We start from the raw sequence: 19,781 nt of genomic DNA, 5'->3' as shown, positions 1-19,781 counted from the left end.
TTAGAATGTCTTGTACTAAATCTTTTCATTCGAGGAAATGTATGATATTCATGGTTTTCTTGTCCTTGCAGTGAATGGGAAATACCATTCATTTGTCAGTGTTTTTCATTCGAAAAGATGGATACCATATTTATTTCATTTCCATCCCAACCCAATTGAAAAATCATCAAAAGATGAAAACCCCAATTCTGATAGAGCAATCCTATTAGATAGGTTAATTAGATGCCACACAAATGGTGGGGTGGGCCTCATGCTACACAGAGACTACATAGATGTTACACAAATGTTTTAGGAATGCTCATTTTATCTATGAATGCTTAGTTTTTGAATCTTCCTTGAAAATGGTAAAACTTACAAGCATGGAAGACAAATTGCTACATTGTTGCCTAACTGGAGAGCTCGGCCTAAGGTTGATTACTTAGTGTGCAAAGCTGCAGGAAGAAAATTTTCCAGCCAAAAATTCATATGCATGTTAGATACTACACTAGTGATTGGATACATGTTGCCAAAAGAAAATGTATTGGTAAAAGAAGCAAAAAATCCAAGTGGCATGGACTGTAGTAGTATGTTTAGTACAAATAGACTAGTAGATGCAGGAGCAGAACTTACATCTAGGAGGAAAAACCATTGTCAGGTTAGAAAAATCTTGCTATATGGAAGTGCTTGCTACACATACTCCCCTAGTGACTTTTGAACCTAGGCTTGAACCTTGTCTAACATCTCTCATATTTGAACTTTCAGAACTCCCATGCTGCAAATCTAAGCTACCTGAAGACTGGTGATCAAACTATAAAAGACGGATCCGCAATTAGCTGATGGGCCAAATAAATCTCGATTGATGCCAATCTAACACCTTTATAATGTCCATGGTCTACCATGACTTGCTGGTGATTAGTTCTATTTAGATTCCCTAGGACCATTTGTTGGTGATCAGTTCTATTTAGATTGAAACACACTCCACTGCTCAAAACTCAATAGTCAATATTTCTAACAACGCAAATAACAAAAGCACGTACACATCAGATTGATAGAAATATTGCTAATAGTTTTCATTTTTATGATTGATTTGAAATGGGATTAGTCAGCAATTATTCATGGGATGCCTATAGAATTTGATTTGCTAATATCACTTTGCAAAATAAGTCCATTCAATTCAGGGCATTATTACCCTCTTTTTTTTTGCAACTTCAATTTGTTCAATTCATGAATCCAACTCATCTAGTCCACAGTTACATGTTTCTTGTTTGAATCTTCGAAGCCTAACTACATCCCACCAAATGAGCTTATGTGCACGAATTGGAAACAGTCAGAATTTCTTGTTAGTTAGGACTTAACAGCTCCAAACCAACAAGCAAATTCTGACGAATACAAGAGCGTGGAATTCACTTTCAGTTTGCTCAATTTGCTCGTTTGTTGCAAATGGGATAAGCTAGTTGAGTTTTTTTCTTTTTTTCTTTTTTTTTTTTTAAAGATTGGTACACCAGTTGAATATGGAAAGACCATGTTTAAGAAAGACTGAAATAACATAATTCGCACACACCAGGCTGCATTTGGATGCTCAATTGAATTGAAATCATTCAATTTAATGAAATTGAAATGACCGTCATGGGAATAACCCCTTTCCATCCACAATGAAGATCCAACTCCAAATAGCAATTCAGATTATTTCAAGTCAAACTCAAACCACATGGAATTGCATTTAAGGGCCGGCCATCATAATGTATTGAAATAGTCCACCTCATTTTGGTCCTTTCCTCTATTTTTAATTGAATTTTCACAACCAACTGCAACTAAGCATCCAAATGCACCCTCAAAATTCAAGAGAAGGATAAATAAGATCCAAATCAATGGAAAGATCGCATTCTGGGTTGGGCCAAACAAGAAAATTCCATTTCTTTCAATCAAGCATCATATAGCACATCTGAATTCTAAGAAAGGTACTTTGATTTCGAGATCTTTAAGTAGGATGCAAAATGTTCACTTACCTTGAAGCATTTAAACCACCAAGTGCAACTGTTCCCAAAATCAAAAGAAAGATTTATTAATCATCTAATTTTAGCCAGGCAATTCTCCTTTTTAGTCATGTACAAAAAGACAAAAGGGATTCATAGAACTTGGGGAAAAAAATGAAACATTTGAAGCTTACAAGTGAAGACTCGAAAAGTATGTGCCTTCCACACCAAAACACACAACAGTTATCTCGTTGGGAAGCACGAATGACCCGTTGTTGTTATTAGATCTATTTAACAAGTTCAAACATCTATTAGTAAGAAATTAAATAAATTAACAATTAAAGAAGATCTTACTGAAAGCCATGAAATAAATGAATGAAAATCTCAAATTTTCAGATCCAATCGCCATACAGCCAAACATAGAAGAATTGATTTGCATGTATGACAACAACATATGCTTGAATCTGAAATATGCAGCTCCAATCCTCTTACATGCAATATCCACTTGAAAGAATGTGAATAATTATCATGCATGAGCAATCAATACAAGAATGTACAAGTAAAATAATAAAACCAGAGATACTGCACTTTCAGGATCTCCTCCATAATTAACGATCTCATTCTAAAGCCCTTCTCCCTCCTCCTTTACCTGGGCTTGGGACCGGCAATGTAAGGAGTTGCATTGGCGGAGTTAAAAAAGGGCTTAGGCTCCATTTAGTTTGAAAAAAAAAATGTATTCATAAATACTAATGTGATGACCAAATGGAGCCTAAGACTATATATAAGTTCAAATATAGAGTACAAAATTCATTCAATATTAAAAAAAAAAAAACAAAAAACAAATCAAATAACATCTAGTGTAACTAGAAAGAACATGTAAACTATAACTATGTTGAACTATAAAGTGCCAAATTAGTTCAAAATTAAGAAACAAACAAGCCAAACATCATATAAAGTAACTAAAAAAAACATGCACACTACACATGTTCAATTATAGAGTATAAAATCTGTTTAAATTATTGAATTCTCAAAGCCTCTTTCCCCTATTGCATAAATAATCCTGGATCGGCCTTTCCAAGTGTAGATGCAAACCCAACAAGAAAGTTAGTTATATATTGCAAGACAGGTCAATGTACTAACTTTGTTATCATTTTTAATTTTTATATTGCAAAGGTAGTTATATACATGGGCACAACTAGATGCACTCAACACTAAGAAAGTTGGGCTTTCACATCCTCACCATTAAAAGACAGAGGAGGGAATCCAGTGAGCATTCACTAGCAGTACATCAGTGGGAGTCAAGCCCAGGTCACCCCACTAGTAGGGAGATTCACTAGCAGCTCAATTGATATGCATACATTGGCTGTGTCGACAAGGGAAAACTAGTTTTTAAATCATGTTAACACAAATCAACAATGATGGAGGGTAAAATGAAACACTCCAAACTTCAATTTGTTAGTGTTACAATGTAGAACTTGGTTATAGAATACAACAAGCTTTGGAGTTCTCCCTACGTTTCCCTAATTTTTCTACTTCTATATTTATAAGCACATTATAAATTTTCACAGCAACTCCGACCCACTGGGAAAAGGCTATGATTATGATGAAGACAGTACTGATGGTGATTATTTCCAAATAATCAATGGATAATACCCAATTGTAGGTTAGGGATGCATTAGTCCAATTCTAGTTTCATCATCTTTCTAAAATTCTAAATAATGCACAAAGATGGATACACAAAGTCCATGTGCTTCCCTATAGAATGGATTGTTCTCTCTGCACAACAAACCATTTAGCATTCTCCAACCAATAGTTCAACTGCTGAACATCTCAACCCAGTTTAGGTTGATATAAACCATTGGAGAAGCAACATCCCTTGATGCTATCAATATAACCAGCTCTAAAGGTTTTGGAATTTATGAGAAAAAGGAACTTTGTGACATTGGATAAATTTCTATAGCATAGCAGTATAGCACATTTAGAGGAAGTCAGATGCTTAGTTCCCTCACATGCTCTTTCAGTGTAAGGGTATCGAGTATAATTTTAACATCCTGTCAAAATCCAAAATTCCCCCAAATGAAAGTTTCAATTTTCTAGCATTGCAGAACCAAATTCAGAGAAAGAAAACAACCAAACGCCATTTCAGAATCATCTGTGCAAAATCAAAAGAAAAGGAAAAGAAAAACCCAATTGAAGTTTCTACCACTCTAACAATAAAGAAAAGTAACTAAGAAAGATTAAACACCCAACAACATTACAGAAAAGGAAGTTTCAGGATATTTTGCCAAAAGCCAAGAAATCCAAATGAAGTTTCCAGCATTGCAGAACCGGAATCATAGAAGTAAAACAACCACAACACTACATAACAGAAGATTATTTCTAGTTCTCTGATGCATTCCTTGTAGCCTCTCTTCCATAGCTTGGAGATGGGTTCTGGTGTTCTGTTGCTAGTGGCTCAGCTTCACCATTACCATCATTAGAACATTCTTATCTCGCCTTAGAAGGCTGATTTCTACCTCTAATTGATGAACAGGCACAAAGATTTCTCGTGCAAGATATATATGTTGGGCAAGTGATATTACAAGATACAGAAATAGAGATTTCAATGGCGCATCCAACCGCAACTGATTTCAAAAACAGAGAGAGATAGAGAGAGAGAGAGAGACTAACCGTTCTTCTCCTTCTTGCGGCAAAATGGGGTTTTGAAAATGCTAGTGAGAGAGGGAGAGAGAGAGAGAGAGAGAGAGAGAGAGAGAGAGAGAGAGAGGTTGAGAAACAGAGAGAGGGGAATGTAGCCAAGAGATGGGGAGAGGGTGAGGGAGAGCGGGAGATCGAGAGATGGTGAGGGAGAGGCTGAGTGCAAGAGAGAGAGAGAAAGGGTGAGGGAGCCTGGGAGATGGAGAGAGGGAGAAACGGGCGGACGTAAAAACCCTAGTTTTGGGAGGTATGCGGGTGAGAGAAAATGGCAGAATGATATTTCATTTGGGGAGGGGCGTGTGACGGATGGCCCATTAGGACCATGGGTTTTAGGACCATGGGGCCCACCATGATGTATGTTATTTATCCACTCCGTCCATTAATTTTAAAATATTATTTTAAGGGTTGATGTAAAAAATGAGTCAGATCGAAGCTATAAGAAGATCACACAACATATTAACAATAGAAATTTAATTTTTATGATTTCTTATTGTGTGGTTCTCTTAGACCTTTAATCTATATAATTTTTCGCCTAATCCACTAAAATTATATATCAGAATTTATGGACGACTTAGATTAAACACATATATTTCAATGGGCCCCATAGAGCCCCTTAAGCACTATCAATATCTAATATAGCTATGATGAGAAGGTAGGCTTTAGGTATGGATCAATTAGGTTTTAGGCATGGATTAAATCTGTAGCATAATTGCTACGGATTTAATCCATAGCAAAAAAATTTCAAAGTCGATAGCCTTTACTCGATTTTTTGGTAGTGTCATTTCCTTGTTTTTGTAGTTTATTTCAAGGTTTATGGTGGTTTGTTAGGTTTTTTAGCTAAAAATCTGATTTCCTTAAAACCCATCTTTCCTTTCTTGCATTGCTTGTATTCCTTATCTTACTTGTGTAATGGATAGTAGAAATAAGAAGAGAGCCTCTTGTGGTCCTTCTTCTTCTCGTTCCGCTCCAATTACGGTGCGCCATCTTCAGTGTCACGCCCCAAACTTAGAAAACGGGCTTACAAAATTCTCGATTGCCGAATCTAGCGCCGACAGCCTCCATAGTGCCCCATTCTTAGATCCCAGCACTCACGTGCCCTATTCCAATCCTGGGATCCTACAAGGAGGATTTTTAGTATGATTTTTTTTTGTAATGGAGCATAACCACAAGCATAACCAAGTCACAAAACAACATCACCACATATCCACTATATCAAAAACTTTTAAGTATAATACGGAAAGGGAAATACAGGGTAATCAAAAACTCTAAGATGATCTGATGTGTGCTCCTGCCTCAGTGCTGCTCCGATTCAAGGCCACCTACACTTAACGGTCGTGCATAAGCTTACAAAAGATTAGAGGATGGTGTAAGTGTGTGTGCAAGGTAAGTACCAAGTGTTCAATATCAGAGTAATATAGAAATATGTGGTAAGTCCATGAATGCTATCAACTATACCAAAGCTATGTGATGTAAGGCATGAATGCTATTGGCCATACCAAGGCCATGCGATGCGGCCTATGTAGATAAATGTCATATGTGAGATGCAAAGAAAGCATGCCAGTACTCATCAAGTACACATATCAGTACAGTTCCTCTCTAGGATATCACCAGGGTCTAGTATACTCCACACTGACTGTCGCCTCCCTAGCTGCACAGCCCAGCGAGTGGAATAGACCTCACTATCCGCCTGACCAGTAGTCTGCCAATACCTACCCAGCTCGTCGATAGCGAACTCATTTGTAAGCTAGTCAAACTTAGTCTAGCTTATAGCCCTCTCACTCGGGCGGATAAGGCTACACCCCCTTCCAACCAACCATGACACAGTGAGAGACGTGGCCTACTAGTATTCGGCACTTGGGCACTCATGTATCCACTAAGTCTAGACGTTGGAGTAGCTCTTGGTACAAAAAGGTTCTGGAATTTTCACCCAAGGACATCTGAAGTGCCCACAGTGCTAGAACCAAGTATTTTCGATATCTGATACGACCATCCACGATGCGCCTATGGAGCCATGGTCCTGATGTCGCTAGGGCGTACAATGATCAAGTCACGTATATGTGATATGCATGAGTCACATTGTACAATCATGTAGCAATCTTGCGCATACCACCCGATCATGTGGGGCACTCCGTCTCATATGGAGTCCCGTAAATGTCTCAGCCCAATGACTTATGCTATGATCAAACATTCCTCATATCAAGCATACATATGATGCGTATGGGCATGAATCATGGAGTCATACTAAGCATGTTATATGGTGGTGAACTGTCCTTACAATGAAGATGGGCCTAAATGGCCTACACACAATAAGTACGGGCCTATCAATGGGCCTTAGGGAGAGTTATAATGCGGACATTTAATTAACATTATTCTTACAATGTGGACATCAAACCAACATTGTTCCCAAGGCACGGCCCGCCATAAACATCATTATATATACCACGATGAAATCACACATTGCAATGAACTTATATACATCTCTTTGGCCTCAACCCATGGGCCTCAGATATATTAAATGGGCCGCATCAATGGGCCTTATATTCATCAAGTGGGTCGTATCAATGGGCCGCACCAATGGGCCTTATGTACACTGCAATGGGCTATAACCCATGGGCCTCAAATTCATCACCATGGGCCCTCATCAAATGGGCCTCATATACAACATAATAGGGTGGGCCTAGCTCGTTCCAAATGGGCCCATCAAATGGACAACTTGGGTACAACACATACATCACGTGGGGGTCCACTTGCTGGCTATAAAAGAGTAGTACCAGCCAATACATTTCTAACACCAGGTGAGTCCCATTCCACATGTGCAATACGTGTGGGACGGCCCCACACGAGCTGAAGATAAATGGACGGTATGTGTGAAACACATATATTACCGTGGGGTCCACCATCCTGGATGTAAGGACGAAGTGGATATAGAATAAATGCATCATGGTGGGTCTCATGGACGACGTGGATGAAACATACATCAAGGTCAGCCCACAGCATCATCCAACACCTTGGATAGTGCAGAGAAAACATTTCGTCATGGCAGGCCCCAACCGTCCCAGCTGGACGGTGGGGATACAATACATGCAACAAGGTGGGTCCACGTAGTGGCCCACGAAGGTTCTGAATAAAACTGCTATTTGTGTTATCCTTCATCTAGGCACGCTAGACGTCTAATGGACGGACGGCCTGGATGAAAAGCGTATGGCAGGTGGGTCCCATGCTGTCAAAATAGATGGACAGCATGGATGTAACGTACATCACGATGGCGCCCCACATCCACCATCCAGATGATGGACGGTCTGGATGGCTTTCCAAGGGATGGTGTGTAAAAACACATACATATGTGGGTGGGGTCCACCTCCCCTACTGGACGGACAGTTTGATATAACCCATACCCCATGAGATGGGGCCACAGAAGTTGCTGACTTTAATCACAGCAATGGGCTGTGTACTCCCAACACATGAACGGTTTAGATATACAGTATCTACATCTGGTGGTCCCACGTGGGGCCCACCATAGCATTTATCTAACATGCAATCTGTTGATAAGGTCACATAGACCTGAATGAAAAGGAAAAACAAGTTTCACGGTGATCCAAAACTTCTATGATACCCAAAAGAATTTCAAAGGTAGATGTTCAATCACACTGTTGCCTGCGACGTGGGCCACCTGAGTTCCAAATACGACTGATTTTAGGGGTGGCCCACAACTAGAAGGGGGCCCACCCAATGCACGGTGTGGATTTACATCACACACATCACAGTGGGTCCCACGGCAGGGACCCAACAGTCCCTGTCCCCTTACCGTCCTAGGTGCAGCAGGACGCTGCATGTCCTCTGGCCGTTAGCAGCAACTGCTGCATCTCTTTTTTTTAAAAAAATGGTTTTTCAATGGTTTTTCTTAGGTGGGGCCCGCATCAGGTAGATCCACCTCATCCACTGGCTCCTATGGCCCTAGACAAACCAACCAAGCCCAATATTCAATATATTTTGGGGTGTAGAAAAATCAAGTGAATTTCAACGGTAAAAAACACTGTTTGCTATACTATGGCCCACCAGAATTTTGGATCAGCTTCATTTTTCGGCTCAATGCCTAAAATGATCTAAGGAATGGAATGGATGGCTTGGATTAAATCCATACATCAAGGTGGGGCCTACATGAGTGGCCCACCCAAAAGCTTGTGAATCAAGCTAATATTTTTATTTTTATTACACGGCCAGCGTTCTTGAATGCTGAAAGGTTTGCTATAACACATACTTAAGGTGGGCCCTACTCAAGTGGGCCACCAAATGATGGATGGGGTGGATACAACACATATGTAAAGTGGGCTCCACTTACAGATGGCTTGGAAAAAATACATGATTCATGGTGGGGTCCATCCGGGTGGGCCACATGGCCACATCATCACATATAATAGGAAGAAATGAAAGAGAGGGGGAGAGAGAGAGAGAGAGAGAGAGAGAGAGAGAGAGAGAAAGTGGGACACACGTGTGATGGAGGGACCCGACACTATGGGCCCTCCTTTTTAAGCATTCAATCATACATCAAGTGGGTCCCAATACATGTGGGCCCACTAAATCAAAAATCAACATTGGAGATTACTTCTCCACCAAAATGGAAGGTCTAGATGACCTCTTTAGATCTTAGGAAAGTAAACATTATGATGGGTTCCATGAAGAATGGCCCCATCATGGAATGATAATGAAAATCAAGGTGGGCCATCGACCACATTAAGGGTCCAAAGTGAGATTCATACCATCAATCGGTAGGCCTCACTTGGCCCATCATAAAAACATGAAAATCTAGCCTATAAAAGCACCCACCGTTTGATCTTCTTGGTCCGATGGAAAGCTGATCTCCTTGTGTCTAACTTTGATGGTGGAAGATGAGAAATGAATGGCTAGGATGAAGGTTTTTGAAAGAGAAAGTGGGTCATACACAACTCTTTCTCTCCTTAGAAATGCATGGACGTGTACTCCTTTTGGTTGCTTGGAATTTTGTGTTGAGAAAGAGAGAGAAAGAGAGAGAGAGAGAGAGAAGGGGTTGTAAGGGAGAGAGAGTGATGGGTGATGGATGTGAGGTGAGTGATGGGTGAGGTGAGAGACTTGTTGACTTTTGGGGTTTGCTTGACATGTGGAGAAAGAAAGCATGAGTTGCTCTTGTACTTGACATGAGGTGATTGATTGATTAATTTAAGTGATTGATTGATAGGACATGATGTAGAGATTCTCTTGGGATTGCAACTGCATGGTGTTTTCTTCAAAATAAATGCCGGCCCACATCTCCCTGTCAGGGTATCGGATTGGTATGCAAGACGCGACATTGGAATCGCAGCGACGGTGCGGTCGCAATGGTACAAGTCTTGAATTAAGCCAACTTAAATATACAGGATACAACTTAGGTTCACGCACAAACGTCAATCATAGGTCGCAGGTTGCCGAAATTCGTTGGGAATGATCGTGGGAGTCGACGGAATAGTACGGATTAGGATACAGGTCTTACATTCAGTCACTCGAAGATGATCCCAAATACATACGGGATATACGTCTTCGCAACATGATTGTTAAACAGATAGTTAACTCTAATCATTTGGAACCTTTTGGTATTGTTCCCCTCCTTCAAATTGTAGGTTGGGCTAATATTTTAAATTGGGGCGGTCCGGCATACCATTCCATTGCGCAGACCATGTTTGCTTGCATAAGTGACTTCTCTACTGAGAATCTAACTTTTATAATTACAACCAGAGAAGGTCCTATTGATGTAGACCATCACTTAATATCTTGATTGATGGATCTTCCAGTTAATGATGACGGTATTCTTATTTCTACTCTTGTAGCAAGACCTTCTGAGTCTGAGAAAAAATGCTAACTAGAGTATTATGCAACATGGATGTTGATTGGAACTCAGGTGTGGCGCTCAGCTATAAATATATGTTACCCAAATACAGGATTCTCCATCGAATCTTCATTTCTAATGTATATCCTAGGTCCGGTAATAAGACTGAGCTTACTTCTTTCATGGCTCGCATCATTCACTCTATTGTTACTGGTGTCTCTGTATGTCTTCTATCTCTTATCTATTACATTATTATTCAGTTTCGTCTCCATCCGGGTCATAGTGATATTCCATTTGCCTATCTTATGATTGTCTTAACCACCCATAGTCTTATGGCTATGCCTGTTGGAGAAGCTCCCATTAACCATCTTCCCTTCAACAACTCAAATATAAATAAGATGAATCTGAGATTGGCGCCTGGCCAAGTTGATGTGGGTGCTAGATGAGCTACGAAAGCAACTAAAGAGGAGGATGCTTTGCCTCCAAATAATGTTAATATAGATGACTTATTTGATGAGATTGAGTCAGATTCTGTGGCTGATCCAGACTTTTAGCCGTCTGACTTTAATGAGCATTTGTGATCCCTTGAGGAGAGGGTGGAGGGTTTACATGTGTCCCAAGAAAATTAATTTAAATACATGCGCAAATATCTTAGGCCATTAATAAGAGACTACATCAGATAGATCCTTCTATTCCTACTCCATCTGGATCTGATTAGTTTTTTATTTTATTCTAGACATGTATTAATACTTTCTACTCTTGGATTTGTGTTGGGATATTTCTTAGACATACTTTTACTTTTTAGTATGTAGACATGATATTGTGTATTACATTGATATTTTGATTATCATGGTGATATTTTTTTTTTCTTATTTCATTTACTTCTCTATTCTTTATATATCTTTCCTTTGTCTTATTGTGACAAAAAGGGGGAGAAATTGTAGAGTGTGATTGTGGAATATGGGGTGTGTTGTGTAGTATGCAATTTTTTTTTTTGCAGGTTCTACAATTCACCTATCCTGAAATGAGGGGGAGTAGTGGAATGAGGGGGAGATGTGTTTGTTGATCATTTCTTACTTAAATGGTGCATGATTCTTTACTGTGCATGATTCATTATTTGGTTTTATCACGAATTTGACAAAGGGGGAGATTGTAAATGCTATTGTGTAACTCTAGCACCAGTTGTATTGTCAAATTTTGTTGTGCCAAACTATTTAGTATTTGTATCATGCTTTGAGTTGAAGTGATTAGGTTCGTACATTTTAAAGTTCTCTGGATCTTCATCGAACTTACTTACATCTTTAAGTTGAAGTGAAGCATGTTGACGTTCATGGTTTCAAGCTCACATTCAAGAATTCAAGTTCAAGTTTGAAGTTCAACTACTGTATACTAAAGACTTAAGAACTCAAGTGTGACTCAAGCTCATATTTAAGAAATCAAACTCAAGCTTCAAGTATCACAAGTATTCAAGAATTTAAGGCGAATGATGTTTCAAGTGTTCCTACTCACAAACAGGTTTGGATGACCCTAGATTGACCCTAAATTGTGTCATATTCATTCCATATTCTTTGTGTGTCATTTCATTTGTTTATAGGTCATTTTCTCGACTAGTCTTAGACCTTGTTCGACTAGTCCAAGTACTGACTCAACCAGTTTAAGAGTTTTCTCGACCAGTCCAACGTTTGTTGCTATTTTTCAGAATTTTTTTTGGACTCTCGACCAGTCTTAAAGGCTGTTCAATCAGTCAAGTGAACAGTGCTCGACTAGTCGTGCAGGCTCGACTCAAAGTCCAACAAGCTTTTCTGGTCTCACTCAACTAGTCGAGTGCATTGCCCGACGAGCAAGCTACTCGATCAGTCGAGTAACGACCTTATCTTATCACGCTAGAAATTTTAAAAATTTATTGGTCCTTCGACCAGTTAAACCGACCCTTAGACCAGTCACGTGAACAATATTTTCACCTATAAATGGAGCACAAATTTCAGAGTTTATTCATTCAAAAAGGCAAAATCAAGACACCACTCTGAGAGATAAGTTTGTAAATTTATTAAGCTATATTGTGCTCATTTTAGATTCTCTTTAATTAGCTTTTGTAATTTGATTTTGTGATCTTTATTCCAATCTTATATTAAGAAGGGATTTGAGTTTTACCCTTTCTTAAGATCAAAATCAAATCAAGCTAGCCCAGGTTGATTTAATCAAAAATCATTTAAAACTAGAACCTTTTCATCGGTGAGACTGGACATTGAACATCTTCGTCTATCTCGGATTGGTTTTACCGGGCTTCTTCAAAGGAGAATTTCCAAATAAGTATTATTTACAATTCTGCATCTTTTTGGCTTTTGAGGTTGTGCCAGAAAAATCTCTTTTTAGTTTGTCTGGGGTAATCCAGGAAATCTCAGAGTGTGGGGTTTTTGGAATTGTGTAAGCCCAATTAAAGACACAATTATGAAGGTTTTAAGGTGAACCTTGGAAAACCTTTTTTCATAATAAGCACTAATATCCCGAGGGAGTGGATATTAGGAGTGGAGTTGTGTGGTTGTTTTCTAATAGTTGGTGTACACATAAGTGAACTACTATAACTCCTGGTGTTGTGGTGGGTGATTGAATGTGCTCATGTGTGTGAATGTTGTAATTTATTTTAAGCATTTCTGGTGAATGGTGTAATTTATTTTATGCAGTTATGGGAACGTTGTAATAACTAAGTTTATTTTATTTTCTATTTCCTTTACCTCTTTATTGGTTTGGAATTTTGATACTTACAAACGTTTTAGTAAGGTTGTCCTGCCCTAAGTCTTTAGTTTTTGGTGTTAGGTTGTCCTTAGAACTAAGTTTGTATCAATACCTCAATATTAGTACATTTGAGGTTGCTATTTAATTGTGCTATCTTTCTTTAAATTCTGCATTTATTTTTTAATTTGGCATAGTCCTATTCAACACCCCCCCCCCCTCTCTAGGAAGTATTGCTCGGCCTTTTCAAAAAGTATGGGGTGTTACAGTCATGGTCTGTATAAGACTAGATATTTCACAAGCAGCCGGTGTTATGAGCAGATACATGTCAAACCCTGGCAAGCAACATTAGGAAGTGGTGAAATGGCTACTTTGATACATTCAAGGTACAAAAGACTACGTCTTAACCTTTGAAAAAGTAAGGGCAAAGTTGGTGGCAAGCTATGTGGATTCAAACTACACAAGCAATGTGAATTCCAGAAAGTCGACTTCAGGTTACTTGTTTGTACTACCAGGTAGAGCAATCGGTTGGATGTCGAAACTTCAGTCTGTAGTGACTCTTTCCACAATAGAAGTAGAGTATATGACATTGACGGAAGCATTTAAGGAATGTATTTAGTTAAGAGGCATGATAAATCAACCGGGGCTTCAGCAAAAAGTCGTGTCGGTTAATTGTGACAACGAAAGTGCTATAAATTTGGTTAAAAATTCTGTTTATCACTCTCGTACTAATGTTGAGGGTCAAATATTGTATATTATCCCCCATTTATTACTTAGTTTTATGAACATAATAATGCTTAATGTTCTATTTTAATCATGTTTGTGTTGCAAGGTGAATCTGAGAGCTTGGATTGAAAAGAATACTAAAAGCATGAATTTAATGCTCAAGAATCACCAAGGCAAAGGAGGGATCTTAGGAGACCAAGAACAGACAATTCTCATGCCAAAGATCCTTGGAAACCAAGTACAAAGGGTGGAGAAAAGATTGGTAAAAGTACAAGTTAAACAATATAAAAACAAGATAATTTTGATGCTACCTAAGCTAACTTTGGTACCTACCTAAAGTGCATAAAACAGTCCAACAAGAAAATAGCTTAATTCGATGCTACCTAAGCTTAATTCAGTACCACCGAAGCCAATTTCGGTAGCTACCTAAGCAATTTCGGTAGCTACCTAAGCACTTTGCACATACAATTTTAAATGCGATAAATTGTAGATACGATTTTGGTGCCACTGAAATCGCGCAGAGTTGTTATGTAGGCCACCGCGGATTCCGTAATTTGAGGTGGTTTACTGAAACTCTAAGTCGATGCATAAGAGTGGGATTCACAACTATAAATATGAGTCCCTAGGACGTTTCTAGGCATCATCTAGGGTTTGAGTGGAACAAAAGCGTGGAGACCTGCCGCCAAGAGTCTTTCTTCTCTTCCTTAGTTGTTTTTAGTTATTTTTATGCTTTTCTTAAGAGATTTTAGTTCAATCATGTTTATGGTTGGCTAAACCTCTTAGCCCGAGTGTGATTGAGATATTTAGTTTACTTTAATTCATGTTTATATTTTCAGTTGAATTCTAGTTGATTTTAAGGAATATTTTCAGTTTGTAACGGTTTGTTGTGACTCAAATTACAATAGATTTGCAATGACTGCTTTAAATATCTTTTCTATTTGAGATTGTGTATTTAGTAAATCCTGTTGTTTGTCATCGTCTCTTGGGCATGGTTATGTGATGGAATCCCTTCCAAATCACCACAATTCTCCTTCATTGAGGCTAGATCAACGAGAAGTTCAGAGATTTAACCCTCTCTTCCTCCAACTAGATAAGATAGGACTCAGATTCTGGTTAGATCTCTTGAATTAAGTAGGGTAACATCTTAATTGCTACAAGTGGATCTTTGGAAACCCTAGTTCCCACCTTTAAATTTATAAAGTTTCAATTATATCCTTCACAATTACTATTTAAAATTCTTCAGATTTAGATTTACATCTTCTTCTAATTCTACTGCCAGTTACTTTCGAAAACTTACGAGATTAGTTCCTGTGGATTTGACCTCAGTCTCACTGAGATTATTACTATGTCACGACCCTACACTTGGGGTTATGAACAACTAAACACATTGATGTTCGTCACCACTTTATCCAGCAGGTGCTTGAAGAAGGAGGCATGACTCTGGAGAAGATTCACACCAGCGTGAATCCAGTGGACATGGTCACCAAGGTTGTTCCTACAGAGAAGTTCAAGCTCTGTACAACTTCTCTGGGCTTGGTGATGGTGTAAAAGGAAGACGGAGTGTGCATGAGAAGCGTTGATGGGGCTATGGTGTAAGGCAGAGATAAGAGAAGAGGACAAGATGTTACACGTTTGAACATTGAAGACATGATGGAGATTGTTGTATTTAATGTCTTAAATCAAGTAAGATACAAGGTTTGTCGATGCCATTAACAGCCTGTTTGATGTCACCTTCGATGACATCAAACAGTGCTCGATCCCATTGAAAATTTCCAAAATTTCTCTAGTTAGTCATTGACCTATTTGGGCACTTTTTCCATTGCCATCGATGGATGTTCTTTTGAACCTTCGATGCCATGAATCGATGCAATCGAGACTTCTCGAAAAATTGGGTTCTATCTCTGGACATTTGGGTGTTAGTTCGATGTTATCGACCTGGCTTCGATGCCATCGAAGGATAAGTTTCGATGACATCGAAGGGGGTTTGATGACATTAAACATTTTGTGCAAAATTTTACGGATCCTCCGGATCTACGAAATATGTTTCTAATTTTTTTTGGTATTCTCCCATAGGTTATAAATATGGGTGTAAATGGGATTGAGATGTATTCTAAGGGTTTTTTAATAATTCTAGGGTTTCAAAGGGGTGGAGCAAGGGTGAGATTCGAGGTTGTTCGAATTGGGTAAGCCTTCTCTCTTTGTAATTTCTGCTTTCATAGTGAATTTCTGTCGCTTTGTGCCATGGTTTTTTCTCGAAAGGAAAGGGTTTTCCACATTAAATCACTGTGTTCTTCTTTGCGTTTGCTTAGTGTTATGTGATTGGTATCCTATATTCATCTCTGTGTGATTTCACTATTCCCCCGACAGTACCATGTAGTACTTAAGCAATCGGGGAGCCACCCACTATTGCCACTTGTTCAAAGCTTTCTTAAGTGCTTTCTCTCTTTCTTTATGTTTTCTTTTATTTTCTTTCTTTTTCTTTTTCTTCTTCTTCTTTTTTAAATTTTTTTATATATACCTAGATGTCCCAAGGCATGGCCTTTTTAAGATAATCACCCTTCTTATTTATTTATTTTTATTTTTTAAAATTTAACCTCTTAATAGTTTTTTAGTTTTTATAGCATCAAAATGCCCTTACCTTTATAAGTTGTTCTCGTACATGCTTTTTCTAGTGGGAGAAGCTTTATACCTCTAATCCCAACCCTTAATACATGACAACCTCCACCCTTAACACATGATAAACCAAACTCTTAACACATTACTATCACAACCCAAACCTTTAATACATGGCAACCTCGATCCTTAACACATGACAACTATGACCCTAACATTTAACACCTAACAATGACATCTATGGGACCCATCATTGCGTATGTGATGAATCCACTCCGTCCATTAGAGACGACATTTTATAAAAGGCCATGGGTCAAAGACTGAGCCACGTTTGCAGATCAGGTGGACCACACCATAAAAAATGGTTAAGAGTGAATGATCATTGTTATCATTTGTTTAGGTCATAGAGAGCTTATATCAGGTTAAAGATAATGTATTCCCATTAAAATAGTCCACCATGAAGATAATGAATGGATTGGATATGGTTTCAAGTGGGCTTAATTATCACATTATAACCACCTCATGCATTGGGAGTGGAGCTTAAAAGCTTTTCCCACAAGCAAAAGTAGGAGCACAATTCTCAAAAGCAAGGACATTTTAGTTCATTGAAAAGCTAAAATGTTATTAGGCACTTTAATAGAAAGAGACAACGCCATACAAATGCTTACATTTTGGTTGAATTCTAAAAACAAATTTGCTTTTAAACTGATTTCTAAAACCCACCTAAAATTTTGAACATTAGCCAAAAACACACTTGCTGTTTGACAACATTACATATTCAATAACGGATTTTTTAAAAGATAATGCTACCCTCGAAGAAAACCCTCAAAACACCCTTTTGGCCCCCTCTTCCTATCGAACAGCCAAACTTGGCAGTCCCTCTCGTATGACCACCTTAAGTTTTGGATCCACCTGATTTTTGCTCTCGTCCTAAAATGTTCTTTAAAAAAAAAGGATGAATAGAGTGGATTTCTCACAAACATCATGTGAAAGCCCCTTCGGCAGGAAATCATCGTTGGGCTCGGGCGTGGATTGAGTACTTCCCTGCCCATCCCAAGCTTGAGAGAGGCTAGGGCTCTGAGAGCCACCATGAAGTATGTAATTTACCCACACCATCCATGCATTTTTCCATATCATTTTACATCGGGCGCCCAAAAATGAGCAGATCCAAGGCTCAAGTGGACCACGAAATGGGGATTAAATGCTTACCGTTGAAAACTTCTTGAGTAGCACAAAAGTTTTGGATTAAATTGATATTTGTGTTTTCCCTTCATCCAGGTTCATATGACCTTATGAACAAGTTAGATGGCAGATAAACATTAGTGGGCTCTAGGAAGGGTTTCGACGATAGGCATTATTAACACCGCTGCTTCCTATAATGTGACCCACTTGAACATTGGATCTACCTTATTTTTTGGCCCATACTCTAAAATGACATGGAAAAATACATGGATGATGTTGATAAAATTCATACATCATGGTGGTCCTCGGAGCCTTATCTTGTCCTGATCTTGGAATGGGTGGGGAAAGTATTCGTGCCCGTTTGACTCGTTCAAGGTTGTAACCATGTGCCGCTCCTCTAAATCTGTGTCTGGCTCATTAGGCCCCATTATGATATTTGGCATACATCCACACCACTCATTCCTTTTGCGAGGTCATTTTAGGGCATGGATTCAAATATGAGGTATATCGAAATCTCAAGCAGACTACATCATAAGAAAGGAAAAAGGATTAAACGCCCACCCTCGATAATTACTTGGTGGCCAAACCCATTGGATGGATTAAAAAACAAATTATAATGGCCATTAATTTTGGTCCACCTTACCTAGCTAATAGGTTAGATGGTAAAAAACAAATTAAAGTGTGGGATTTAATTAGCACCATTAATTCTTTTATAGTTGTAGGATTTAATTAGCACCATTAATTCTTTTAGAGTCTACATGAGATTTGATTTTTTTTTTCTTTTTAGATTCATGACCTGAAATCTTGATTAACGAAGAATGAACATTGTGGATCAAACAAACTCATTATTGTGGGACCCACGACGCAGCCACCTCCCGAGTGGATTTAAGAAGCTTGTGCAAGGAATAAGAGGGGAGGGTGTTGATGCAATTTTTCGGCAGATCCTTTTTGTAGACCTTCCTAGGACTTGCACAAGTGTAAAAGAGGGACAATGGAGGCCCTGGCTAATACAGGGGACTCTCCGATGCCTAAGTTAGGATCGAGGTCTTATAGAGTAGGGTACATCGGTCGAGTATTAGGATTTTTCAGTGAACGTACCTTGGATGGTGGGAGGTACCTCTATATTTATAGGAGAACTAGAATAGCATTTCAGGAGCGTTCTTTCCTGATATCTTGGCTATAATCTGGGATTTCCACGAGATGATCGGTTCCTGAGATTGTCGGGATCCGATATTATCCTTTGAGGATCTTAAGAGAGATCTTTTAGGGCGTTAGAGAATTATCTGAATCCTTAAGTTGATCTTAGATCGAAACCTAAGGCGGGTCTAGACCTGATCGACGAATCAATCTTTCTTATCTCTGTAAGCTAGTTGGAAGCATTATTGACTTGTGATCCTACTTTGGCCTTACGAGAATCGTTCAGTAACTAATCTATACTTTATCTATGATTGAACTATGGCCGATCCATGATCGATTCGTAATGACTTATGGCCGATATATGTTCGATCCGTAATTGACCTAAGTCTAACCTATGAGTCAGGTCGGTAACATATAGTCACTTGAGAGAGTTCATAGGAGAGCTCTTTGTGTGTCATTATAGTTACATCATCCTCCTTAGAGGTAACTCTTGTCTTTGGACGTAGAGGCCTCATTGGGCTCGATGCTCAGTGGGCCCAACACGGTTTAGTAGAGTTGGTCCATTCCATAATCCGATCTATGGACTTGTAGATGTTTCCCCAAAAGTGAGCCCCCCTTACTTTTTGAAGCGATTTGTGGAGGTTCGAGAAGTAAGTTGATCAGGACTAGATCGGGATATGTGGACTAGGTCGAGACGAGCTGTCATAAATGGCAGGTATGGCGGCCAGTGTGGAAGCCGAAGTGTACCAACTAGAGATCATGATGTGTCGGCTTGTCACTTGAGGTCAGGTGGACTGTCAAGTCGTCGTTTCAATGGCGGATCAATGAAGAGGTGATGCATGGTGTTGTACCCGATATTGAGATTGAGTGGCGCATGAGGTCAGCCAAGTGTCGAATTGGGGCAGCCG

The 19,781-nt window shown here is 39.1% G+C and overlaps 1 long non-coding RNA gene across 1 annotated transcript; it reads right to left on the bottom strand.

The window, feature by feature from the left end:
• Window positions 1-615: 615 nt before the first annotated feature.
• Window positions 616-2,245, bottom strand: LOC131238582 (uncharacterized). Its single transcript, XR_009167947.1, has 3 exons — window positions 2,147-2,245; window positions 1,986-2,013; window positions 616-768 (listed from the first exon to the last, which is right to left on the bottom strand). It is a non-coding gene; the product is annotated as an uncharacterized LOC131238582 (long non-coding RNA).
• Window positions 2,246-19,781: the final 17,536 nt, after the last annotated feature.

This window comes from Magnolia sinica, chromosome 3 (assembly GCF_029962835.1).
Source record: "Magnolia sinica isolate HGM2019 chromosome 3, MsV1, whole genome shotgun sequence".
Lineage (NCBI taxonomy): Eukaryota > Viridiplantae > Streptophyta > Magnoliopsida > Magnoliales > Magnoliaceae > Magnolia > Magnolia sinica.
This window is presented reverse-complemented; position numbering and strand designations above follow the sequence as displayed.